This window comes from Protomyctophum bolini (assembly GCF_963924005.1).
Source record: "Protomyctophum bolini genome assembly, chromosome: 21".
Lineage (NCBI taxonomy): Eukaryota > Metazoa > Chordata > Actinopteri > Myctophiformes > Myctophidae > Protomyctophum > Protomyctophum bolini.
This window is the reverse complement of record NC_137882.1, coordinates 4766081-4793416: the sequence shown is the minus strand read 5'-3', so window position 1 is coordinate 4793416 and position 27336 is coordinate 4766081. Positions and strand designations below refer to the sequence as shown.

At 44.7% G+C, this 27336-nt stretch overlaps 1 protein-coding gene across 1 annotated transcript in view; it reads right to left on the bottom strand.

Moving 5' to 3' along the window:
• LOC308336147 (E3 ubiquitin-protein ligase RNF152-like) overlaps positions 1-18042 on the bottom strand; it is a 50983-nt gene extending 32941 nt beyond the window's left edge. The window contains exon 1 of the mRNA XM_080793412.1: positions 17601-18042. The gene's annotated coding sequence lies outside the window, so the exon portion shown is untranslated. The remainder of the gene's footprint in view (positions 1-17600) is intronic.
• Positions 18043-27336: the final 9294 nt, after the last annotated feature.

The following is a 27336-nucleotide window of genomic DNA, read 5'->3' as shown; positions in this document are numbered from 1 at the left end:
AAGTGGAATGGAGTACGACCCGCTCAAGGCTTTATTTCATGGTGAACGTTGTGGTCCAATAATCTAACAATGCCATGATTGTGGCTCCCCCTCTGAGGGAAAAAGGCTTACTGCGAGAACTGACAAGCTGTTTGTTGTATTGTGAATATACAACGAATGAACGTATACTTCCACACGTGTCGTGTGACTGAGACATCTTTCCTTTTAGCCTATTGTGCACTCAAGACAGCCTGGCTGGCAAAGCATGTGGTGATGAAACCCTGACCGTATTCAGAGCGTCTGTATTTCAACCTCAATACAACAAGGTTTCGCACCTCCGGGCTTTCTCAAGTACTTGAGAAACGTTGTTGTATTTAGGTTGAAATAAAAAGGACAGGGAGCAGAACTATATCGTGTGCGGACATTCCACTTTGTTCTTCATATTGCAGTAAGTAAATAACCAATGCGTGTGTTCCGAAATAAAACATCTGGAATGAAGCATCATTCCACACCGATAAACACCAACACACCACCGCCTCTAAAAATAACCTTCTGATGCCACACATCTGTCAGTCGTCAGTGTCACCACAGAATGGAAGCCCCTCCAAATCACTCCCTCGTATTGATTAAATGGATATCCAAGCAGCCTCTAATGAAAGAGGAAGGGGAGGTATATCATTAACCCATTCTGGCCCGGGAACCCATTTTGGTGTTATAGCATCATGTCGTGCTTTAGCTATTGAAAAATAGCAGATCTACAAGCTCATAGCGCGCCACCGAGTGGCGCGCTACGAGCTTGTAGGTCTGCTATTTTTTTTTATTATCGAAGAGCGACTGACATTAGAAGACATTTTTAGAATCTGATCTCAGGTCAGAATGGAAAACTGTCAGGATGTATAGAAGACATTTTTAGAATCTGATCTCAGGTCAGAATGGGTTATATGAGGGTCCTCCATTAGTTTGGTTACAGTCTGGCCTCCAGAGAATAATGGAACGGCAGCAGCGCCCAACGGGGGAAAACGACCAGCGCAGAACAGCATGTGGTGTGAGAGCCTATAGCGGGTGGGTGGGCGGACACAATTGGACCCCCTTTCCAGGACGTTGTGCGTGGGCAAAATAGAAAATATGTTATAAAATATGTATTTTAAGCACCTCAGGTTCACGGACGCTAACGGAAACTCAAAGTATTTCAAGTAGAGGCAGCAGGCGAGTGGGTGTACCGATGCACCTGTCTGCGTGTGTGCGTGTGAACGCACGTGCGCGCGTAAGTGTGTGAATGTGTGTGCACATTCACACATTCGTTCTCAACAGATTAATTATAGTAAAATGGTAAATGGTGCATTTATATAGCACTTTTAGCCAAAGCACTTTACATAGGCTTTGCATTTACATTCAGCCATTCATACGCACACATTCATACAGTCAGCGATGCGACCATAAAGGCACCAAACCTGCTCATCAGGAGCAATTAGGGGTCTTGCCCAAGGACACGTCGACACTAACTGCAACCTGGCAATCCGTCTCCCTGAAACCCGCTGCAGCTCAACATACGTGTGCATAACGCTGTGACATACTAGCGTACGGTACTCATGTCCAGTCCAGGACGTCATGTACTTGTACTCTTAGAGTATATATTAACCCATTCTGACCTGAGATCAGATTCATACGAGGTTTCCACTGGACACACACTGGTCTGATTAACCCATTCTGACCTGAGATCAGATTCTAAAAATGTCAGTCGTTCTTCGATTTTTCAAAAATAGCAGACCTACAAGCTCTTAGCGCGCCACTCGGTGGCGCGCTATGAGCTTGTAGATCTGCTGTTTTTCAATAGCTAAAGCATAACATGATGCTGACACCAAAACGGGTTCCCGTTCAGAATGTTAAGAGTATATATTAATAGAAACGGCACCGGGTTTCTCCTCCCCATCCACTTTAGCATTAAAGTTGCTCAAAAGCGTGTGAGGCGATTCCACTCCTCCTTCCGGGTATAGGAACAGAGTGCATTCTGGGATGAATTGGGCCCAAACACATCATGAACGCGCTGCATGGCCGTTGACTATCATTGCACGCGTTCAGCGTTCACGTATGAAACAGCGTTCACGTGTCATCGTGAACATTGCGCAATGATAGTCAACGGACCAGCGCGTTCATGTGTTTGGGTCAAAACTGCAATACCAAATTCGGCCACTACTGTATGTCCATTTGGCCTCAGGGTTTCCACCGGGTGCCGTCTCTCTATTCATATATACTCTAAGCTTTGTACATGGGGCTGTGTGACACACTGACATGTCCATGGGGTGCATTCATTCATACAGTATAGATCAAACTGCCTCACGCTACGAAAACCAGAGATAGAGGCTTCTGACCTTCATGGACCTTATATGGACCACATTGGGTCATCCCCAGGGCCACAGAACTTACAGTACATGTACAGTACCAGCTCAGTGGCCTTGGTGGTCTAACCCATTTAGGTCTGACGTTGAAATTTAAAAAATAAATCTTCAAACCCCTGACAGTTTGCTGAAAAAAACTCATGTTTCTGTATCAGACTTGGTGCTCAATATTTCATGTCAAGGACCACAAAAATTGTAATGTAATATGCCTCTGCGGCCCCCCATCTGAAAATATGTTGTTCCAGGGACCCCCCCCCCCCCCCCCCCCCAGAAGCAAATATTTGAGTTAAAAACGTTGAACACTCTGAAAGAATATCTGTTTGCGCCACATTTTCACGATTTTTCAAAAACAGCAGACCTACAAGCTCGTATGAGCTTGTAGATCTGCTATTTTTCAATAGCTAAAAGTATAACATAATGCTTTAAAAACACCAAAAAGGGGTTCCCACGTCCAGAATGGGTTAATTAAGAGTGTCTGCCCTGAGAAGACTGGAAGTCCTACTGAAGAGACTATGAGAAAAATAATTGTACGCCAATGCTTCTCTCTCTGCTTGGCACTCAACAACATCAAGGCGTGGGATTATAGGAGTTTAAGTCCCTGCGACATGCTAGCGTCATGTATGTCCAGGGGGCGTGTTAGTTTGTACATCAAGCTGCCTCACACACTAAGGAAAACCAGAGATATAGGCGGCGTCCGACCTTATGAGCCACATGGCTCCACAATTCCCAAGGCTACTTACTGACAAGAACAATCAATATCATGAAGATAAAGAGAGAGACACACAGTCACACACACGCACACGCACACATACATGCCTGTGTGTGCACACGTGCAAACACACACACACACACACACACTCACCACCAGTATCAGCTCACCCAACAAGGCAGTACGGCAGGACGGAGTGACACCGTCGTCCGTGAGTGAGTGAATATCAGCAACTCTCAGATAGGAAACGTTATAAAAAGAACATGCAAACATGAAAGCTATAAACGTGATGTGGAAAAAAACTCCACAGGCAACATGTGTCAGCCTCGCCATGCTAGCGGGAGACATACAATTGACAGAAGTTCTTGGCGTTAACCCATTTTGGGGCGGGAACCCGTTTTGGTGTTAGCATTATGCGATGCTTTATAGATATTGAAAAATAGCAGATCTACAAGCTCATAGCGCGCCACCGAGTGGCGCGCTACGAGCTTGTATAGGTCTGCTATTTTACGACTGTCATAGTAAACATTGCTTTTTCAGAAAACTGTCAGGATGTAGAAGACATTTTTAGAATCTGATCTCAGGTCAGAATGGGTTTTAAAACCTTAGGTTAAAACCCCTTCCTCCAACACATCTCCATCCATCTCCTCCTGCCTCTCTCTCCATATATAGACGCTTCACACGTAGCTGTGATGGTGGTGTCACGTAGTATAGCGGCCCCCGTTGTGAGCTTGAAGATCAGCTGTTTTCGCTGCACGACATATACTGTATATACCCGAGCGTACTGTACCCCCCCCCCCCTTCTGCCCCGAAGATATTGAAGACATTGCCGTTAGGGAAGGTCACCACTGACAAGTCATCAATCAATCAATCACGTCAAAGGCCCCTCAGAGAGAGAGAGAGAGAGAGAGAGAGAGAGAGAGAGAGAGAGAGAGAGAGAGAGAGAGAGAGAGAGAGAGAGAAACGATACAGAGAGGTATATCTCAGAGGGAATCATGGTGAAATATTATGTACGGTAACTCGACTACCCTGTCCATATCCTATACCTGCAGACTGTCAGTAAGCTATTGGAAATTAGGTATTTTATTTTACGAAATTATTTGTCAGGCCAGATATTATCGCTCATGTCGGGGCCAGTTCTGGCCCAGTACGGGCCGCCTGTTGCCTACCACTGTTTTAAGTAATTGTGTGTGTGTGTGCGTGTGTGTGTGTGCGTGCGTGCTTGCGTGCCTGTGTGCGTGCGTGCGTGCGTGTGTGTGCGTGCGTGTGCATACAGTAAAATGTCACACCACTCATTTGTCAGTCCCTGACAGTCAGTCTACTGTTGAAAAAGACAGCATCAGATGAAACCATGCTAAACACTGTCACTGACAGCGAAGGAGATAACACACGCATACACACACACGTCTCACACACACACACACACACACACACACACACACACACACACACACACACACACACACACACACACACACACACACACACACAAGCCGTACGCAGCCCTGCGAAATAAGCTGAGAGTGGGAGTTAGCTAATCTAATCATAAACACATTCTCACCACATAATTAACACCAGACAGACTGTATATTTATACCGCACAGTAAATGTCCTAGGAAGAAGACGTACTGCAATTTGTTAGTTAAAAGTAGCAGCACCACAACAGCTTGTATAAGCTCAGTTCTGGGGGATTTATTCTGAACACGACGACAGGCGAAACAATCCCACATCAAACTGGTGAACATAAATGAAAATAAAGCATGAATAATAATAATTAAGCATAACATAAACGCGTTACCATTCTGGGTGGGAACCCCTTTTGGTGTTTATGTTATGCTTTAGCTATTGAAAAATAGCAGATCTACAAGCTCGTAGCACGGCACCGAGTGCCGCGCAGCCAGCGCTACGAGCTTGTAGGTCTGGTATATATTTTTTTTAATCGAAGAACGACTGACATCTCAGGTCAAAATGGGTTAATACTGGCAGACAAATAAATATCACAAACACACCTCCTCACTGGCTTCTGCACATAGTGTCCTTGAGCAAGACTCTGAAGCCCTAATTGGTCCCGATGAGCAGGTTGGTGTCTTGCATGCATGGTTTCCTCTGCCATCGGTGTGTGAATGTGTGTGTGAACTGTGAATGTGTGAATGTAATGCACAATCTATGTAAAGCGCCTTGGATAAAGTACTCTTCACTGAAAGGAGGAGGTGTGAAGTGACCAATAAGCCAGCCTCCCAGCCCAAATCACACTCCCGTCACAATGGTCTCATTTCAACCTCTACGGTTCTTGATCAAAACAATGTGGTGTAGGTGTTGAAGACTGAGCTTGGTAGATAATAGCCGCAATTTTCAACACGGGATCATCCATCTATAAATGCACCAAGTGTCTGTCTGACTGTGACGCCCTTCCCACCGGTTGGTTCCCAGTGGGAACCGGTTCAGTTCTTTTAGGTTCATGAGCCGGAGCTCCAAAATTGGTGGGAAAAACTATAGACTAGACCTATATTACACAGTTTATAGGATCAATACACGTATGGTCCATAAAATTAAATACGGAGAAGCAGTTTTAAGAACATGTTTCAGGAAGGTAAACGAGGTACACAACCATTTCACCAGAGCCAGTATTGCAGATGTGGTGCTCCCTGCTTTGAAAAGTAAAGTGGGCAAAGGGCTCCTTCATTTATATAGGAGCCACACAGTGGAATAGCCTGGAATCCAGTGTTAAACTGACCTCCAATTTGAGGACATTTAAACAGAAGACTAAAAAATGGCTACTGGAAAAGGTTCCCCTATAAAGGGTCATCTTAGACTTAGAGGGATGGATAGGGACGTACTTGTTGTGTTGTGTATTTAATGTATATGTACTGTTATGTATTTTGTATTGTTCCGTTCAGTGTGAGAGGACCTCAGTGGAAATAAGTCTTTGGACTTTACAGTGTAATCCTTGACTCGCTGATTATAATGTTGTATTATGATTGCTTTTCTAAATAAATCAGATCAAATCAAAAAGTAAATTAATACATGATAACCCTTCCACAGTAGTAGCTTTTCATATTTTGCATATTTTCCTACATAATGCCTCTTCATATTTAAAAATGTAAATTTGTAATAAATAAATAAATAAATCATTGTCTTCGTGTAAGTAATCAATTGGGGAACTTGGTCCTGGGCAATGGGGGTGTTAACCCATTTTGGGCGTGAACCCTTTTGGTGTTAGCTGCTATTGAAAAATCGCAGATCTACAAGCTCATAGCGCGCCACCGAGTGGCGCGCTATGAGCTTGTAGGTCTGCTATTTTTGAACGACTGACACAGAAACATAGCTTTTTCAGAAAACTGTCAGCATTTCAAGACATTTTTAGAATCTGATCTCAGGTCAGAATGTGTACTGTTAAGGTCCTGTAAGTATACACAATAATACTCTACTTATTGAGAAATGTCCCCCTAAGTAAGGTAAGTCTGAGTCGTAATAATAATAAATAAGAGATTTTATTTGCGTAGCACTGCAGGATTTAAGGTGATTTATAGCGCTGAGAAACACAAACATTGTGGGGAAAACCACATAGGCGTTGACAGCAGCTTAATCACACATATAAAAGCAAACAGGACCACTTTGTAGTTTACTGCAGCCTCTGTGGTCAACGCTATTAACATCGGTTGGTGGGGTGGGGAGAGAGAGAGAGAGTGTGTGTGTGTGTGTGTGTGTGTGTGTGTGTGTGTGTGTGTGTGTGTGTGTGTGTGTGTGTGTGTGTGTGTGTGTGTGTGTGTGTGTGTCCTGCGTGCGTGTGTGTGTGTGTGCGTGTTAGGAGTGGGCAATATGACTTCAAATCAACATCACGATCATTTAAAACTATTACTTCAATTACGATTAAAGAAGAATTATTTAAAATATATATATATAGTGTCTTGCTCAAGGGCACTTCAGCGGTGTTGGGTGAGTGATGACAATCACTTCCCCACGCAGATTTCTCCTGCCCGTCCGGGGAATCGAACCGGCGGCTAATGAATATTTCAAAACTAATACATGCTCTGCACATGATAGCCATATAGAGGGTATGCACTATGCACGTGACATCATCATCAAACCTGGAAGTTATGCACGAACGCCTACTGAGTGGCAAAAAACTACTTTCTGGCCTTGACAGCCCCATACATCCAGACAGCAAAGTCATATCTAATTGCATCAAACGACATTAAACAATGTTAAACTCACTTTTCCTGGCACTTTGCCACTCGATTTGCCATTCACTTTAAGCATGCGCATACCCTAGTTTATACCAACAATGTCACAGTTCACACGCTTCTGACTGTGTAAATAAACAACTAACTTGAGGTCAACAATACCCTACAACTGTAATACACAAATCAACATGATTTGAGCAAGGCTAATGTGTATCCTGAGTGCCTGGATCTTATCTCTACGTTTCAACGTCTCCCTCTGTGTTTGTTACGTTTCCTTTTTCTGCTTGCTTTTCTGGTTGTTCTAAGATTTCTGACCACTTCCCCTTTCATCTCGCAGACTGTTGACTGAAGTTAGACGCACACACATGCACACACACACACACACACATTGTGCGTTCAACTTTACAGACACATCTATGGTCGCCAACTATATGGCACCTGAAATTAAAATAAGGGACGCCTGGCAGGCGAAAAATAAGAGACACCCGGAAAAAAGATAAAATGTATGTACAGTTTCCGTGTACGATATTAACCCCTTGGACTCTGGGGGGGAACATTAGCCATGCAAAAATGTTCTGAGGTTGAGAACCACTATCATAAAGGGTAACGAAGAGAGAAAGAAATTAGGGAATAAAAAAATAACAACCATGAAATAGCAGAATAGAGAGAAGTAAAAGGTCAGCCTGAGAATGTCAACTCCAGAAGCCTAGCTGCACCTATAGCCTGAAAGTGCTCTGTGCGTTTCTGGGCATAGAAAGGTGGAACAAACTATAGCGCTGGAAACCAACCCCACCACCCCCCGCCGGGACTACCCCCCTCCTCTCCTCCTCGCATCCCCCCCCCCCCCCCCCCCCCACTACAACACTGACATCACTAAAGTTGGAGCGACTTTATTGGTTTACCAGCGATTGTCGTGCTGTCGGCGGTGTCTGGGTCACTCGCTGATCAGCCTGCGTCGGGTTGTTGTCATGTTTTTTTTATTCTGTGTGTTGTAGCACAGATGATCATGGTCAAAAGAAAATCATGCATTGGATTAGTTTCTTGTACTAGGAAGGGTTGGGGTTGTTTAGTTAGGAAATGTATTTATTTATTTATAGGTTGCATTTTACAACTGTATGTAAATGAAATGTTAAAAGTAAATAAAAGATAATATTTCAAAGCCTGCATCGGGGCCCACTGACTAGTTAGTTAGCTAGTTACGCGTCTGCTGTGTACAGTATGTGTCCAACTACACACATGCAAAATAACACTGCAATGAGGTGACAAAAGCTTTCCATCCTTAGCAACGGTTGCTAAACTATTTGGATTTGGCATTGATTGGACAATCGCTTTTGGGGGGGTGGGGTGGGGGTTTAGCAAATTAAGGGGCTAATTATCCCTCTGACCCCTGGTCAGAAAGCACCCGGGCAGCCACGTGGAAATGGAAAAACGTGGAAAAAAAGCCCACATGCAAATGAGGTGGACGAGAGGAGAAGCTGGAAGTGTATCTGTTCTGTTGCCGTCTTGGGAGACGGAGGGGGAATTAATGAAGGAGATGGCAGAGGTGATTTTTCATTTCTATCTCTTTCTCTCTTTTTTTAACGCATTCTGGGCGGGAACCCCTTTTGGCATTATGTTATGCTTTAGCTATTGAAAAATAGCAGATCTACAAGCTCATAGCGCGGCACCAAGTGCCGCGCTACGAGCTTGTATAGGTCTGCTATTTTAGAAAAATCGTGAAAATGTGCCTCAAATCATTGAATATATACTCTTTCAGAGCGAACGTTTTTATCAACTCAAATCTTTGCTTCTGGGGGGGGGGGGGGGGGGGTCCCTGGAACAACATATTTTCAGATGGGGTTCGGTGGCCAATTACATATAGATTTGGGGGTCTTTGACATGAAATATTGAGCACCACAGACACAGAAACATAGGTAAGAAAACTGTCGATGTCAGGCATAAATGGGTTAAGGGAGGACAGTGATAGAAGAATGTGGGGGGAAATTATGTATGGAGGACAAACTGTACGAGAAGTGTTTCTGTGGGAATCCCTTTGGGAACGAGTGTGTTTTTTATTAAACCACACGGCTCCTCAGAAACGTGCCGTCTATAAGGCACGATTTATAGTTTTATACTCCTATTTTAGAGCCGAATAAAAGTCGGTTCGGCTCTGCAGTATAGAGCCTACAATGTGACGTCATTTGAGGTTCGGGGGGAGCGGGTAGTATACCGTCCTAAAGTCGACTCTTCGGTGCTACTGAACATTTCTGACGAGCCGAAATAATTTCGGCACTACAGCGCCGAAACAGCGGTAAAATATGAGTATGAATCGGCCCTATAAGGCCGGGCCTCCAGTCTCCACTGCAGCCATGGGGATGAACGACTGACATAGAAACATAGCTTTTTCAGAAAACTGTCAGGATGTAGAAGAACATTTTTAGAATCTGATCTCAGGTCAGAATGGGTTAATCAATGAAGGGTGCTCCACTATTAAATATAATTGGATTTCATGCCGTATCAAACACGATCAACACTTGTTTTTCGAGGCGACCGCGTTTGCGCTGCGCTGTGCTGGGCAGACGGCCAAACGCAACACTTGATGGAATGCTTTCATTACCGTAAGCGAGGGAACACCTCGCTTTGTTGTTGCTTTTGGGTCAATGTATTAATTTATAGCCGTGTAATAATAAGCGGGGGCTAATAAGCGGGTCATTATCGAGAAATAAAATCTCTTCAGGATGATGATAAAAAATCCTTTCATTAATTAAACACCTCGACTTCTAGGTCTCGCGTTTAATCATCCTGTCAGGGTTTTATTTCTCGATATGTGATTTTCTGATGTCGTTTATTCATTCACAAGGTGTCACTAGATGTCCCAAATATCCTAGCATATTTTCTTTTTCATGTAAGAAGCAGTGCGACTGTGGCTCAAGAGGTAGAGCAGGTCGTCCAATGATCCCTGGGTCGGCGGTTCGAATCCCGGCTCCTCCTCATGTCCACATGTCGAAGTGTCCTTGGGCAAGGCACTGAACCCTACATTGTCTCCAGTGAGTCGGTCGGTGTGAGCTCGCCACCATTGGTGTGTGAATGTGGGGAAGTGAGGACGCTGGCGTCGACTGTTCGCCGCTTCACCTCCCAATGTATGAATGAATTAACCATATTGTAAAGCGCTTTGAGCACTTGGAAAAGCGCTATAAAAATGCAATTCATTATTAATTCATTAACCTGGCCTGGGGACGTGGCTCAGCGGTCCAGGCACCTCGGCTGGTGGTAATCCAGTCTGGCAGTGTGTCGCGGGTTCGACTCCGGATCCCGACGGCTTTTATACTGCATGTAAATCTCTCTCCCCATTTCCTGTCAGTCTACTGTCTATCCCTCCATACAAAATATATATACAATAAAAGGCGAAAGCCAGAAAAAAACCATTAAAAAGAAAAGAAGCAGTAACCTTCTTCTTCTATTGGGGTTTTCGGCACTTGATGCTCCATTCCCCCCCGACCAAACAGAGTCTGATACTCCAAAGAAGTTGGAAATCCCCACATTGTCCAGTTCCTCACATAACTGCGCTCTTTAATACTGCCCTGTATTTCTCACACTCTGTGTGTGTGTGTGTGTGTGTGTGTGTGTGTGTGTGTGTGTGTGTGTGTTTTGGGAATAACATTGGGTTTCTTAAAATCGTCTCAGATGAAAGCATTGAGGTCCATACGAGTCAAATCGGGTGGGATAATTGGGATCATGAGTTCACTTTTGGAACACAGTTCTTATTTGACACGATATATGGGAATTACGCCAGACTTTGGTGCTCTCTATACTTCAAGGTACGACTAATATGAAATATTGTGAACATCATAGGTAAGGTGACCGACATCATTTAGATGACTGACATCATAAATGTCATAGTACTGACATCATAGATGATTGACACCAGATGACTTGCCCTCCCCCCCACAGATGTACAAGCTCACACCACATCATGTTGACAAATCTTCTCTTAAGGGGTTCCCTGGCACAAGAACTTTTTTCAAATGTGAGCCTGTGGTCAAATGCACACACATTAATGTTTGATAAGCACTAGCGTTTGTTGTTTTATCTCATCCTATATCTGTTCCTTCCAGACAGTGAGAGGATCTATATCGGCTCATTGAAATAAGATATAGCCTAACGGGGAAATGCTCCATTTAAACACCAAACATCAAACGATTCATTTATCCAAGTGAATTATTCATCTTTTTAATGTCAACTTATCTCTTTTCACTTCAGGCACACAAGTGTCAACATTTGCACATGAAAAGGCCAACGGCAGAAACCCTGTGCTTTCCTTTATGCCTCCTTTCACATGAAACATCAAAACAGCTGCGGGAGAAAGATGGAGAGAGAAGTATAGTAAAGAGAAGCGCTTCTCTCTTCATCTGAAGACTAGAATATGACTCAAAGTCTCTGATGCTGCCTCCCCAGACCAGACAGCACATTTACAGCCACTGAAGCACTTTATATCATACAGATTAAGCATTAGTTTAGTTCTGCTCATTCTATCTCAATGGGATAGTTCCAGCCATAGGAGCAATGTTTGGAACTATAGCCTAAAGGCACCCGCTTTGCGGCGAGATCAAAGCGTCTCGCTACTCTCCTATTCTACACTCTGTGAGTAAGACGTAAGAAATTAGTAAGAAGGGAAAAAAAGGCACGGTACAACACTTTTTCGTTTTGTTTTTCTTCTTACTAATTATCCAGAACATGGAGGGATGTACGTACTTTGTGGTATTAGGGCTTGTTTGTTTGTTTGTGTGTGCCTCGACAGAGCGGGAGGTTGAGTTTCTGCTATCTGCACGCTGGTTGTGGTGGGTGGGCCGGTCTGGGCCAAATTCGGGTGGAAAATGTCCGGGCTGAAGTTTAGTCTCAGTCCAGCCCTGGTGTGAGCTGCCAAAACAAGTCAGTCTCCAAAACGTGCATGTAGTCTCAGCCAATCACCTGCCTTTCCCCTGGCTGTGTACACAGTGCATCAGCATACAGTGTATAGTCTCAGCCAATCACCTGCCTTTCCCCTGGCTGTGGACACAGTGCACCAGCATACAGTGTATAGTCTCAGCCAATCACCTGCCTTTCCCCTGGCTGTGTTTACACAGTGCATCTACTGTACCCTCTACTGCACTGTACAGTGTAAGTCTCAGCCATTCCCCTGTCTTTCCCCTGGCTGTAGTGTGTACACAGTGCGTCAGCATATTGTGCACATGCTTCCTGGGTATAAGACAGGAGCAAACAAACATTGATTGGTATGGGTGTTGGTTAGTGAGAGATGTTACCCTGGGATTAGCCACTTAAAGCTCTGTCTGTCACTGTTGTTGTCGGGCAAAAACCTTGTATCTCCAAATTCAAACTATTATTATTATTTATTTTCGTAAATTCATGATTTGATCATATACTTGCAGGTAGAGTAGAGTTTATTTATTTTGGTCATTAAAACAAATCAATACAGTCACAGTGCCTGCTTTTTTTCTTTTGCAAAAGAAACATTGACCAAAAAGGTGTAGGCTGAAGCCTAAGCTTATAGTGCCTTACCCTTCTAACAAATAAATGGCTTTTTTTAACCTTGTACTGTACAGCACTTTGGAACCTTGCTCTGAAAGGTGCTATATAAATAAAGTTCATTCATTATCATTATCATTGACGCTGGTTAACGCATCATTTACCAGCATCATTAACCAGCATCATTAACCCTTAACTGTCAGCCATATCACCTCTGCTTAGTACACATGCAAATGTTTGGGCTGTAACAGATCTAGCACTGACAACAATGCCCTTACAGAGTACATCGTCAGACAGTGGCCTTGTGGTTAGACGAGTGTCCACCCTGAAACTGGGTGGTCGGGGTTCGATCCCCGGCCGGGTCATAACCAAAGACTGTAAAAATGGGACCCGATGCCTCCCTGCTTGGCACTCAGCATCAAAGGGTTGGATCGGGGGGTCAAATCTATACTAATCAAATAATTCCCGAGCGTGGCACGGCTGCAGCTCACCGCTCCTTGGCTGCGGCTCACCGCTCCAAGAGATGGGTCAAATGCGGAGAACAAATGTCACTGCTGTAACGTGTGACAAATCGTACGACTTTGACTTTGGTCAAACAACGCTTACCTCATCACTTTCAGATTACAAACTTCATGTGAAATATTCTGTTTTCAAGGGAAATGTGAACAGTAAACACCCCATTTCAAACAAAAGGGAGAACATGGAAGCTATTCCTTGCTGAATGATACACATCTAACTAGGTTACATTACATGTAAACAGCATCCTGAGTTTCAACAAGATTGCCTATTTGGCCCTTCTGGGGATTTCAAAATGCAGCAACAGGATGTAAACACAAAAGAACAAAAACTAAAATAGAATGGAGGTCAGAGGAATCCGTCACAAAGAGTCCATCTCAAAGTCAACATGTGCTTCAGATAAAGCGATGACACTCTAACGTACGTACAGTACGGGGAAACTTGCACTCTGTGCAGAGTGGAGGCACACTATAATACACACAGGGGACCACTTTGGTGCTGTCGGGCAGAAACCTTGTAACTCCAGTCCATAACATTACATGCTGTTATGTTTAAAAGGTCCATGTTCTCCCTACTTCGTCACAGGCGCGTAGAGTGGATTAAAAAGCAGGGGTTTTTCTCAACCTCGTGGGTCGCGACCCCTCGGGTGTAGCCAAATTATTTTGGGGGGGTCCCCAAATTAAAATAAATAAATAAACATTTTTACATAGTACACATAGTACATAGTACATAGTGCATAAACTAAAATATTCTGGAGCATTCCTTTGAAGTAACTGACCGAAGGATGGCATGGGAGCTCAGTTTTAAGGAGTTTTGGAGTTCATTCCATGAAGTTGGGCCATTGACAGTAAAAAGCTGTCTTGCCCAACTCTGTCTAGTCTAGAGTGTAGAAGCTGTGGTACTAGTGATACACAACATGTCCTGCGCTTGTCTGCTATTTTTTCCAAGTGAAAGTGGTTAAGTGTGTGGGTGGTTTATATAAAATAGTGAACCAAGTATTGACAATTAAATCAAAACTACATTGGATGATCTACTGGAACACAGGTTATTTTTAGTCAATTTCCTGAAAAGTAACAGTTTTGGACATAAGAGTTTTCCGTCCGACAGCGACGACCTACAAAAGGACGTTATGCAGCTTTCTTGTACAAATTCGGCATCCCTGCTGTTACCCCGACAGCCCCTCAGTGCGCTCAGAATACCACATACAAGCTTATACATCTCGGACAGCAGAGGCGTTTACAATTTGGCAGCTCAGCCATGTTCGCTTAGCTCTCCGACTTGAACGAACGCAGTGTGTGTGAGAGGGAGAGAGAGAGAGAGAGACCTTTATGGTAGACTATACCTGGCCCCCAGCTCCCCTTCTTCTACAGCAAACTGGAGAGCAAATCAATCTCACAGGACACATTCCATCCACTGCACTCCTAACAGGAGTCAGGACCCTCCTCTAAAATAAATACTAACCTAAACACGTAGTATACATGTATACAAAAGCAACAAGACTGTGAACTTTTTTTTCATAGAAGCGCATTCACACAAGCACGCACATATGTGTGTGTGTGTGTGTGTGTGTGTGTGTGTGTGTGTGTGTGTGTGTGTGTGCATGCAGGACTGTCAGCAGACAGCAACAGAGGCAACAGAGAGTCAGAGACACAGGAGGAACACACCCATTACCACTACCACCACTACAACCTACCCATGCCCCACCTGCAATAAAACACGTAATTCCAGGATTGGACTCTTTAGCCATCAAAGAACTCACCGTTAGGGACATAAGTGGACGTCATCATCGGATTCGATGGACAACCATAAGCAAGTATGTGCGAGTGCGTGTGTTTCTGTTGGTACATGCGTGTGAAATATGAACAAAACGGTTGGCCGGACAAATTGATGTGTCCAGTCATCTCCCTTTGACTCCTACACTCACTATATGGCAGCGACAAAACTTCCACCGTCAGCCCCATGTCACAACAACGGAGCTACAGCCTCTTCTTACAACACTAGTTTCACATCACCGCAGACTGTAGTATAGCAGCCCTATATACAGTATATAGGGCTGGGCAAATTACCAAAACTGTATCCAACAGTAACACAATGCGACGCATCGAGCCTGCAGATGTGTTATTTTCCAAATATCTACTATTATACATTTGAAAACTTGAAATGGGACAACACTTTTTTGTACTTTTACTCAAGAAAAATCACACCCGTGTGAACTGAGTGGTGCAACTCCCCCCCCTCCCTCCCTCTCTCATTAGCAGGCAAACAGTGCAGCACTATCCCTCTCTCTGTTTCTGGCACAACAGCTCCCCTACTGGTACTCAGTCATAGTCATATACTGGTGCTCATTAACCAACACATAGGTGAACCAACACACATAGGTGAACACGGAGTCACGGTCATTGCTGTTCCTTGGAGTGGTTGCACCACTCTAAAAGTTGAATTCCAGACTTGTAACGTAAGTTGTAACTAGAGAGGATTTCTAGATAGAAAGATACTTTTACTGCAGTTACTACTACAGTAATGTGTACCTTGTCCGCCACTGAATACAGCCGTTAACCCATTTTGTGCGGGAACCCCTTTTGGTGCTAGCATTATGTTATACTTTAGCTATTGAAAAATAGCAGACCTACAAGCTCATAGCGCGCCACAGAGTGGCGCGCTAAGAGCTTGTAGGTCTGCTATTTTTGAAAAATCGAAGAACGACTGACATAGAAACATAGCTTTTTCAGAAAACTGTAATTTTCAAACAGACATTTTTTTAATCTGATCTTGGGTCAAAATAGGTTAAACTGACCTTCTGGGGTTTATGGAGTGTGGGGATGTGGAGGAGGGTGGCTGCGTTATGGGGTGGGGGGGGGTGTGGAGGAAGGGGGGGGCTGCGTTATGGGGTGTGGAGGAGGAGGGGGGGGGGGGGGGGCTGCGTGGGGACTGGAGTGGAGCAGTAGTAATTTACAGGCCGTAATAAAACGGCTTCAACCTCAACCATGGGGACCATCACTCAGAATGCATTGATGATGTGTTGACGTGACACACACGTGAGGCACGTTATAAAGCACACAACACATAGCATGTATGAATATGATGGAGACATATTGTCACTGTAAGGGTTGTCAATAATTATTATATAGTCTATGTATGGATTGAATAAAAAATGAAATAAAACCACAATATAGTCTGCTGACTCTACTTCAATTGCTGCTACACCCCCCCCCCCCCACACACACACACACACACACACGATGTTCATGATTTCTTTCTTATTTTGTATAGATGTGTATGTCTTTAAATGCTGATGAATTGAAAATAGAGGACCCTGATGTAAACCAACTCCGTGTATATGCACGTCTTTGGGTGAGACCGGGTTGCCTATACAGTGCCATTTCTGGTTTTATCCTAAGCAGAATCTGTATTTACCTGTACTTTCATTGAACTGTACACAATAAATTTTTTGATTGATTGAAGGATGTATGAACAGTTTGGGAGAATTATAGTAACATATACATTTCAAGCACAACTCAATACAAGACTGTTAACTGTCTGTGGACGACACCACAAAGAATTATGTTTACAAATGACAATAGGGTCCACCACAGTGCTACAATCTGTTGTACAAATTAAAAATCAATCAAAACACAGCTGCGCGACACACACACACACACACACCACACAGTTAGGATAGGGGTTCGAGTTTCTAATACACAACAAAAGTCCTCAGTCAGTGTCAATTTGAATTTATCCATTTGTGTAACCTATAGTGTAGCCTATAATAATAGTGTACAACCCAAGGCCACTTTGTATCATCAGGCTACTCTGGGACAGTTATTATAGCCCAACATCAACAGTAGAGGCTTTTACTGGGTGAAGATGCCACGGCTATTATTACAACAAAGGCAGTGAACATTGCTTTATGATTGGACACTAGCCTGCTGTACTATACTACAACTGACTGCACGCGCGCTTCACACCGAGGACAAAAGGATGCTGATTCCACCTCTTCTCTTCCCGACTATAGTACTGTATAAAGTACACTATATACAGTATTTGTGGCACAGTGCACACAGCCAGCCAAGCAGCCCTCCAGATAACTTTCTATAGTTAGTTCCCCCTTAAAAGCCTGGTGGTGAGGCGAGGTTAAGTTCCCCCCGTAATGAGTAATGAATCTGATTACAAACAACGCACCACAACTAACAAACACGCCTTAATCGCCAGACATGAAGTCAGACAAAAACAAAGACATACATAAAAACAAACAAAGACATACATACGGTAGTTAAATTATATAAAAGAGAATGAACCACCCGCCCGAGTCCTCACCTTAATTATTCTTCCGCTGGCACAGAAAACGGCGACGACAATCCCCCGCCGACCACCGTGCGATTATGGTTAGTTATTCTAAATGAGGTTTAATGTCCTCCTCCTCCGATCCTCACTCAGTCGGTTCAGTTGTTGACTTTGTGCTCCTCTTTGTTTTGCAGGGCGGCGTGGCTCCTCCGTTCTGTTTCTGACTACTCGGTGTGTTTGTTTGGCTTTCCTCCTCCCACCTCTCTGACGGCAAGAAGACCTCTCTCTGTCCGCCGTTCAACGGAGGGAAACAGACCCTCTCCCAGCTCTCTCTCCTAGTCTCCTGCCAGAGAGAACAAAACAGCCGCTGGGCGTCCTGGATGTATCCTTGAACTGGTGGTGATGAGGGAGTATATTATACGCACTGCACTGTATCTAACATGCAGTATATTACGGTCTCTGACCTGCCCGCGTATACTGCACTGCTGTATAACGGCGCGGGAGTCTCCAACTCTCTCTTTCTCTCTCTCCCCTGAGCTCCCTGTGTTGTAGCGGCTACAACGTGTACTAGCCTAATATTTTGGTCACAGTCACTCTCTCTCTCTCTCTCTCTCTCTCTCCCCCCTCCCTGTCTCTCCGTGCCCCCGCCCCCCCAACACACACACACACACACACACACACACATACACACGTGAATGTATGAAGTCTATGGAGATGCCAATTGGTATATTGAGAAGAATCTGCCAATTTGTTCTTCCTTCAATGTAATTTAAAACTCTATATTAGAGCTTAATTTTCCCTCATATTAATTACTGTAATATTGTCTGGGCTGCTACATAGCCTATTCAACATATCTCACTAAATTACTGATCATTCAAAAAAAGGTTTCTGAGAATGATTTCACATTCAAATATAGTATGAGCCATCTGCCCCACTCTTTATTAAATATTCACTAGTATTACCCATTGACAAAGTAAACGTTTTTCAGACCTGTTTATTTATGTTTAAACTTAAAAAATGCAAACAAGACATTCCCTCTTCTTTGATTTTGAATTACCCTATTGTCACACTTCCAAACATCAATCATTCAACACATTTAGAGGTCCCTACAGATGCTTCACTTAAATCCTCATTATCCTTGCCAGTATTCAAGAAACATCTAAAGAAAAATCTCATTTCGTCCTCTCTGTAGATTACATGATTTAATTTGATGTGTCATATTTTCTTTTGTGTGTTTGTTGTTGTATTGTTTATTCCCCTTGTTGTGCAGTCTCTGTGTTTTTATTTCCTTATTGCACAGCGGCTCCCTTTGCCAACTTGTAGACTTTTATATTGTTCTTAATTAACTTTTAATCTGCTTAATCAACCTCTTCCATACAGGAAAGGATTCCAAATAAGCCAGCTGGCTTCTTCCTTTCCTTGCATTGTATTTTTGTTCTTTGATGTGTTGTTTATTTTTTGAGTGGTGCAACCACTCCTTACGGAGCTATGTGTGTGGGTGGGTGGCTGGGTGCGTCTGAGCACTGGACTAAGCTCAAGAACTTGTTTACAGCCAGGCCCTGCTCATAGAACATTTCATGGTAGGGGTTCAATGCCTTGCTCAAGGGCACTTCAGCGGTGGTAATTTTAACGTGCTGGTCCGGGGATACGAACTATAGCGACCTTCCGATATCAAGACCGCTCCGCAAACCGCTCGGCCACCGCTGCCCCAATAAACTAAACAACAGACACGGTGTGCACTAATTGAGACCGGAAATGATCTATACCCACGCTCACAGTAATGAGATATCATGACCGACAGTATGATGAGTACTTAAAGTGATAACTCAATTATATTTAGACAACTGAAACGTACATCATGACAGTCACAAGTTACAACACATAATTTTAGGGACAACACAAACACACAGCAGGATGCATTTCACTCACATGATGCAATGTTTTCCCCCTGTGGTGGCACTGAAGCCTACCTGTTCGCCCCAACACCTCAGTGGCCCAAGCGCCCCCAACGCCCCCGTAAAGGTGTGTGACTACGTGACAAAATGACCAGGGGGAGGAGATCTTCAGCCTTCATTTCAGTGGGTGCGTATTGGCTTATTATTTTGCCAGTGGGTGTCTAAGCTACCTGGCACTCCCGGAGATGACGCCGTAGACTGAAGGGCCAGGAGTCAGGAGATGGAACGCATATATAGGAGGAGCACCATGTTCCAGAAAGTGCTTTAAAAACGTACATGTTTTACTTTTGTGCATGTACTCATCTGTCCTCTTCTATATGCACAAAGAATAACTCTTCCTACACTTCCGGGTCCCTTCCCTGTATACTTCCTTCACAGGTGTTACTGATCAGAGACGAAATGTCTTTAATAGCGTTCTAAACACTTATTTGTAACACTCTTTAAACGTGTCACAGTGTTTAGATTATTGAAAACGTTTATTTCAGACACAATGGGTCCATATACAAACAGGGAAAAAACATGACAGTAAATACAAAACAACAACAACACAGAGATAGCCTATATGTATCAGGCTATTCTCACTCCAGGCAGTCCTTGTCAATTAAAAACATATAAACATTAGCCTCCAGTGTTTCCAGAAACATGAGGAGAAGACTGTATCACTCTGTGTGATCCCTGTTAAGGCCATAATTAATACATTCTTCGATTCCCTCAGTCTACACATGAATCTAAACATAACGTTCCTCAGTACAGCATGAAAGGTGGGGTACATTACTGGTCACAAACATTTCACTTGCACTGGTCCATCTTGGGAGTCTCAGGAATATTCCAAAAGCATCATTATAAGAGCATGTTTGTTTAAATGCCATGATTGCAGCACCGAGTCATCTGGTAGGCTACTCCTTTTCATTGTGAACAAGTAGCCTAAGCAGAGTATACAGTACTCAGTACTGTATCCTAACTGGCAGGTAAAAACAAGATTAGCATTTGAATGCCTGATCTGCATGTGTATAACGCGACGGACATACACAGCCCCCACCTTTTTCCCTCTACGGTGTCTACACAAAAGAGGTGTTAACGTGTGTTACTGTTCAGACGTGGATGGTTAGAGGTGTGCGATTAGATTACATACAAAGTCAATGCAAAAGACCAGAATTGCACAAACCCCCACGGAGTCGTCGTCACTGTTACTGATGATAGTAATGGAGGCTCTGTTCCATTCAACAGGAGCTGCTGTTGGCTCACTGGAAGCACTCTCTGCTACACCAGTGGGTCTCAAAGTGACCTTGAGTGGTTGGTTCCAAATGGGCCCCCGTACGGCCCGGGGGTTTAACTCTGAGGGCCGGGCTACAGCGGTGGCCGAATGGTTTGCGGAGCGGTCTTGATATCGGAAGGTCGCTAGTTCGTATCCCCGGACCGGCACGTTAAAATGACCACCGCTGAAGTGCCCTTTAGCAAGGCATTGAACCCTTACCATGAAATGTTCTATGAGCAGGGCCTGGCTGTAAACAAGTTCTTGAGCTTAGTCCAGTTACCCTGGGTAAACATAGTACCTTTCCTTTCCAACACAGCTGCTGATGGCTGATGGTGTTCAATTTCCGCAATTCCAATGAATTGGTAAACCAGAAGTCCGACACCAGTGCCTTAGTTTTTGTGTTGTTAATTTACAGGTCCAGGTGTGCATACGCATGTGCGCCTGTGCGTGTGTAGGTGCATATGTGCATTTGTGTGTGCACGCTTCAATGACCACTGTTGGACCCCATGGGGATCAAGGACGCGTGCATGCGAGTATACATGCGTCTGAATAACTCGGAAGGAACGTGGGTTGTAAGCCCCCCCACCCGTCCCCCCGTCCCCCCGTGCCCTCCCTTCGGAGCTCATTGACAGTATCACAGAGTGTGTAAGCAGTCTTTGATATATTTGCTTTAATTATGGGAGATAATGACTTTCAATTTGTGACGCATGGGGGCTCAGGAAATGGCAAACTGCCCCCTGGAGCCCACGGATGACTAATACAGCTCTGGGCCACTGGGGCACGTGCACATTACACAACACTGGGAAACCTTATCATGGAAGATTTGACTTAATGGAAACGCATAGCGATCCGCCATGATGATAATGATGACTTTTGTATACCCCCCCCCCCCCCCCCCCCCACACACCTCCCCTCCCTCAAGAAACGGGTGCTCTCACGGGACATGCATTGCTGCAGTGTATGTTTTATGTATGCATGTGTGTGTGTGTGTGTGTGTGTGTGCGCGCGTGTGCGCGTGTGTGTGTGTGTGCGACTGTGCGTGCGTGCGTGTGTAAATAACTTCTCCAAGGACATTCATTTACTCAAGTAAAATATAGATACTAAACACTGTACTAACTACAGTACTGGAGTAAATGTACTTTGTTACAGACAGTCCACCACTGTCCACCAATCAGACACATGGCTGTATGTTACATCTCCTTATAACACACCAATCAGACACGTGCACGTGCACACATGGACATCAAAGGGGGCTTGAGCCCCTGCCCTTTTACCTGTCTGTGTCTCTATTTGCACACTGAATGCTGCCGTGGGCAGATCAAGGAAGATAACCTTATGATAAGCACCTTTTAATGTATTGGTCTAATGTGCCTATAATGTCTATGCGCACACACTTCCTATGGCCAACGTGCACTTATCGCAATAGCACTTTAATGGTTATGTGCACTTTTGTACTTTGGTATCTGCTATGTGAACTGTTTGTTTTATTTGTACTGTTTCATTGTTTAATGTGCTGTCTATGCTGCAACCTAATTAGCCCTTCGGGGACACTGAATAAACTTGAACCTTGAACCTTGTAAATAAAAAATGTCCCTCTCTAGATTAATGCATTAACTATGGTTACATTTATAATTTAGGCATTTATCAGACGCTCTTAAATCCAGAGTGAAACAAACGCAAAGGCAGCATTCAGTAGCATTGCCTTTTTTGAAACTCTCCTCTCTCTCCATGTCATATTTATAGTTAAAGAGTGTGGCGTGGTGCCTCCCAAAGTAGCTGATCTAGGCTTTTGGATCTGCTATTGTCTTTTCTTTTCTTTGCCAAAGGTTGCCCTTTTAGGGAATTTCAGCCCCCCTGCCACTCTTAACATTCTCTGCACGTCCCTCACCAAACAGAAAACCCACAAATGAGACAAAAACGATATGAAAGTGTCAGAAAGACATCCTCTTCTCGTCTCAACGATGCATCCATTCACTCACCCTCCCTCTTCATCACGTCTCAGTGAACAAAAGAGACCACGAGGGAGCCTCTGTTTCCCTTCGTCTCTCGTCCTTTTGTTCTGACGAGAAAAAGACAAGTACAGTACAGGACAGACGAATAATAATAATGCACACTTCTGCTCTCCGTCCGTCTCTCCAGAGCCCCTTGTTCTCTCGCTCTCTCTCTCTCTCTCTCCGCTCGCCCACGTGTGTCCGCGCCGCGGGCGATTAATTAAAAAGGAACGGAGCGTGCTGTCAGGCTGCTGGCAGTCATCAAGGCCTCGTGACGATAAACTGACCATCACTGTTTTAATTGGCATTCGGAGGAGGTACTCTGTGGTCACTCATGGTGGTGGGCCGAACGAGCTGACAGGCGGGCGGACGGACGGACGGACGGACGGTCACACTGATGTTCATTTGGTTGACCACCACAGGCACACACACACACACACACACACACACACCCCCACCGCTGATGCTGATGCCATTTGCTTCCACCATGGCTGTTTGTCTTAAGCACACCAACCCTAGCATCCATATTCTGGGCACGTCATAATATAAACTAAAGTAAACATTGATTTTGGTGAAAATATTTCCAGTATATTTTCGGTGAAGAGAATCGGCGTTGACACCGTAGTAGAGGGAAAAAGGTGGGGGCTATGTATGTCTGTATACTGTAGACCCTTGAGGGACTCCAGATGAAGTGTATATACACTAGGGAACCAATTCTAGGGGAAAACGTTCCACAAAAATAGCTGTTTGGGATTCAAGCTTTTTCATACTCTACCCAGGCATACTGAGCAACATTAGTAACTTCCTCCTGGGGGATATTCTGAGACTGTTTCGTGTGTTGTTATAATCCGCTCCATCTGGTCCGCTGGTCTGCCAGGAGGGAGTCTCCTCCCAGTGGGACCGTGCAGCGAGGACCTCCTTAGGGGGAGACGCTCGGGAGGGAGGGAGGCATCCGAAAGGAAAGGAAAGGTACTATGTTTACCCTGCAGGGTAACTGGACTAAGCTCAAGAACTTGTTTACAGCCAGGCCCTGCTCATAGAACATTTCATGGTAGAGGAGGTTCAATGCCTTGTCCAAGGGCACTTCAGCTGTGGTAATTTTTAACGTGCCGGTTCGGGGATACGAACTATAGCGACCTTCTGATATCAAGACGGCTCCGCAAACCGCTATACTAGATATCCAAACCACCTATAAGCAAGCTGGCTCCTTTCCAAGTCAGAGCAACAAGTCCTACAACTACAACCTATATCTCAAACCCTCACCCTGACCTCCCACGGGGCAGCTAGCACACCTACACCTAACCTTAACCAATGACTCTAGTCTCTAAACTAAGTATGCACCCCTGCCCCCAGCTGCATTACCGCGAGAAGTACCAGGAAGTGACAGTTTAGGCGCTTGCCTATTTCCTACACTGCCCACCATCCCTAGTTACCACCAACAACTGCCCCCCCGCCCCCGTTCCCCCCCACCCAATCTGTCCTGCATGAATGGGTGAAGTGGAACACAGAGTGCTGCTTACAGAACATTGCAGTGAAATGAGGTCATCGACGTTGAGCTAAACAAAGACACAAACCCACCCAACGGGGCCAGAGGAGATGAAGCTTCTCTACAAACACCACCTCGCTCACATTGCACAGACATCCCTATTTTTTTGAACATTTTCGAGAACGAAATCTCCCAAATGTCCACAGTTTTTCGAAAATAGCTAAAAAGATTGCAGATCTACAAGTTCACAATGCACCGCAGCGCACTGTGAGCTTGTAATGTACAAGATCTTCTATTTTGGCTATTCAGCGTATATATATACACGACAATTTAGCTAGTTAGCCGAACGTGAAAAAGGGCCCGTTTGATGCTTTCAGAGTTAATTAAGTCGACACTACACAGATTAGCACACACTGCACTGCACAGAGCCTCAGACACACACACACACACACACACACACACACACACACCGCCACAAGATATCAAGCACCTGGCACCGCTCTAATCTCGTCTGCGTGAAAGCAAACACCCTGCCAGTCGGGAAAAGCCTAATTGGAGGTTCTTTTCAACACAATGGGACAGGGAATTTTGTTTTCCCTTTTCTTTTCGGGTCACCCAAGTGTGTCACCGTACGCGTGACATCATTGTGTCTCCTATAAGCAGCCATCACACTGACTGAGCCAAAATATCTTCTACGCTGTGTGTGGATCAGAGTATGTTGGGAGTAATGCAGCAGACCACACACACACACGTGCACGCGCGAACACAAACACACACGCGCCCCTATAAATAGACCCCCAGTGTGTGCTTCTAATTGCCTATTGTGTCCTGCTGTGCCTCTGCCAGGCTGGTCGGGGAGTGATGTGGGGCTGCTGACAGAACCCATCCGCAGAAAATGATGTGTTTCTGAGACTCTGCTATAGCTCTCTCTCTCTCTCTGTCTCTCTCTCTCTCTGTCTCTCTCTGTCACTCTCTCCCTCACGCTCACAAATGGACACAATTTATTTCTCAGTCCTGTCTGTTTCCCTCTCTATGTTGCTGATACTTTCTCTCGCGCACGCTCACGCACGCACACCCATCTCCTCCTGTAGTGACTGCTTGCCTGTACAGACGTGTCAAGTGGAAAAGCACACAGTGCTTAAAGTGTGTCATCATCTGTGGAAAGTATCTCTACTGTACGTGTCACAGGAAGGTCAAGGTGACACAGCTTTACGGAGCGCCTCTGCTCTGAGCTCTGTGACTGCAGCAACACAACCTTTCTGCTGCATTGCCTGCCTGGGATTTATGTAAGGAAAGGAAAGGTACTATGTTTACCCAGGGTAACTGGACTAAGGAAAGGAAAGGTACTATGTTTACCCAGGGTAACTGGACTAAGGAAAGGAAAGGTATTATGTTTACCCAGGGTAACTGGACTAAGCTCAAGAACTTGTTTACAGCCAGGCCCTGCTCATAGAACATTTCATGGTAGGGGTTCAATGCCTTGTCCAAGGGCACTTCAGCGGCGGTAATTGTAACGTGCCGGTCCGGGGATACGAACTATAGCGACCTTCTGATATCAAGACCGCTCCGCAAACCGTTTGGCCACCGCTGCCCACATATTTATATGGGGGGTACAAATTACAATACCCATTACATAAATATCCAACAACACAAAAGTAAACACATTTGTGTCTCACGGCGGGACGAGCAGTGGTGGGAAAAGTACTCAAATGTTTTACTTAAGTATCAATACGGCAACGTAGAAATACTTTGTTACAAGTAAAAAGTCTGGTATTCAAATGTTTTACTTGAGTAAAAGTGCAAAAGTATATTGGCATCGAAAGTAAAAGTATAGTCAATACTCATATATGCAGAATGTCCCATTTCAGGTTTTCAAATGGATACAAATACTTTGAAAGTATAGCAAAACTACAACACACACACACACACACACACACACACACACACACACACACACACACACACACACACAGCCACACTCCATCTGTGAGATCAGGTAATATAGGGCTGAACGGGCTGGAGCTCATCCACTAAATTAGTGTAATCAGTGAACCTCTGAGGGAGACTGCTCTGAGAGATCTGTTATGTCTCCATCTGCCAGCTGCCAGTCTCCATGTATCCTACCACTGTACCCCACATATACCCTACACTGTACCCCCCACATTATCATCGTCATAATTTTTCGACCGGGGTCGAGATCATGGATTCCACAACGCCACGCCAGACTTTCCGGTCCTTCATTGCCATCCCCAGTTCCTGCTTTACTGATGCCTGTGTCCCTATACTAGCGATGACATCAGGGAACGACAGCTTTCTACCTCTGGTCTGCTTTGGGGCAGGACTCCAGAGAAGAAGGGAAGATATCATATAACCTCATGGTCAGCTCTGTAGCAGTGGCCGGAAAACTGTGTTCTTCTGGATCTAGTGAAGAAACACGGGGAAGGTTGCCGTATATTATTAGATTAGTCGATATAGGTGGCTCTTCCAAGACAGATTTTGCGCTCTCATTAGAAGAGAATACCAGACCACTGTACCCATATACCCTACCACTCTACCAAATACCCGACCACTGTACCCCCCATAAACCCTACCACTCTACCAAATACCCGACCACTGTACCCCCCACACATACCAGACCACTGTACCACTCATACACCCGAACCACTGCACCCCACTTGATAAATGCAATTATGGCCCGGGCAGAGGTTTCTTGGCCTATTGGGTGTGTGTGGTGTGCAAAGTTTCACACTGATCGCTCCAACGGTGCCAGATATTAGCTATAGTGACAGAATGACTGGCGGACGGATGGACAGGAGCGGAAAACGAGCTACTTTCTCAGATTGCTACAGTGATATAAAGTTTTTTTGGTTATATCACTATTTGTTTTTTATTTGGTTAATACTTCATAGAACTTCTCAAGTTCTGTCATTTGGGATTGCGACGGTCTGCCACCGGCGATAACATTCCAATGACATCTCTCGTCTTTCCGTCAGTGACAACAACGTGATGACAGCATGGGAGGGAGAAAGGCGTCTCGTTTGGAAGCGTTAGCAGCGCTGTCACAACACGGACGCAGAGGACG